Genomic DNA, 1,705 nt, shown 5'->3' with positions numbered 1-1,705 from the left:
CAATCCCAAGGGTTTGGGAATAATCCCAACCAAACCATCCCTAGGGATTGGGAACAACCCCAATGGAACAGTCCCAAGGGTTTGGGAACAATCCCAACCTAACAATCCCAAGGGATTGGGAACAATCCCAACAGAATAATCCCAAGGGTTTGGGAACAATCTTGACCAAACAATCCCAAGGGATTTGGAATGATCCCAATTGAACAATCCCAAGGGATTGGGAACAATCCCAACCAAACAATCCCAAAGGTTTGGGAAGAATCCCAACAGAACAATCCCGAGGGATCCAGTGCAAGGAGTTTGTGCTTTTGTCTGAGGGAAAGCAGGACCTCGCCTCTTCCCTATTCCCATACAAAAGYCCCTGAAGATTTTAGGGTGGAAAAGGCTCTGTCATCCAGCAGAAAACAGCTGGAAAGCGATGCTGAGCAAAGCCAGGGTTCAGATAAGGGCACCCTTCAAATGCACYTGAAGCACAAACCCTTTAAAGGTTTTTTCCTCCTCCCTCTGGACCACAAAGAGAAGCTCATGAAGGAGCTCAGGGGTAAAAGCTGGATTGTAAAAAATATCCTGCTGGGCTCTTTTTGGGGCTCCCAGACCTCCTGGATTGTAAAAATATCCTGCTGGGCTCTTTTTGAGGTTCCCAGGATGCCTGAGAGCCCTCGAGGCTCCCAGCTGCTCTTGGTGCTGGGGGCAGAGGCAGTGACCCCTGTGTTTATGCCACTTGAAACRCACAATTTAGGGTCTTGTCAAGGGGAAAAAAATGGGTAATTCCATATAATTGCCTAGTTAAGGATGTCACGACCCTCCAGGGAATAGAGGGTCAAACGGAAAGGACAGAGTCAGAATCTGGAGTTTCTGGATTTTTAAGGAAAGGACAGATAGAGTCCAAATCTGGGATTTATGGACTTTTTAAAAATTGAATTTGGATCTACTTAACAGCATCAGACCMAGACACAAACGTGCTTTAATATAAATATATAAATTTATATGTAAATAAATATAAAATCTGTGCAACTATCCACAGCCAGCATTGATACATCACAATTTACAGATAATTATCCATATTTTCATCAGGTTCAAWGTTTCATTTACCAAGTCCACAATCACGTTCCCAAAAGATCCCAGATTTGAGGACCTTGTACAAAGCTGGATCCGACATTTCAGAGTCCCAGACCTCCAGCAGGAGAATTTCCTGAAAAACTATATCTTCCGCAAACCCTGAAGCAAGAAATGCCATCTGCAGGAGCCAAGCCGTGCGTTTTTCAGAGGCATCCCTTAATTAAGCAGATTTTAATTGGATGACTCCAGCTTTAATTAATAGCAAATTGTTCGTGCGCTTTCCTTTTTGGATGGCATTCCCGGACGGGATTTTCTGGGTTCATTTGGGGGAGTTTTGTGTTTTGCAGAGTGGGGTTGCAATTGTTATTTATTGCACTTTGTGAGGAAAAAGCTGCTCCCAGGAGCTCCAGAGCCACTGGGCACCAACTGCACCCAGGAGCTTCCCAATTTCTGCTCCCTCCTAACCAGAGCATCCCCTGCRAGGTGGGATGAGCTCAGCAAAGATCTGAGATCTCACCTGCAGATCCCCAGGCTGTGCTCACTGGGCACTGAGATCATGAAGGGACAGATGGGCCTCCCCCCACAGCATCCCAAATCCAAAAATCCCTGCCACTGCCACCCCAATCCCAGACCCACAGAACTGAAG

Source organism: Malurus melanocephalus, unplaced genomic scaffold, assembly GCF_030028575.1.
Source record: "Malurus melanocephalus ecotype Western Australia unplaced genomic scaffold, MMel_1.1 scaffold_541, whole genome shotgun sequence".
NCBI lineage: Eukaryota > Metazoa > Chordata > Aves > Passeriformes > Maluridae > Malurus > Malurus melanocephalus.
This window is presented reverse-complemented; position numbering follows the sequence as displayed.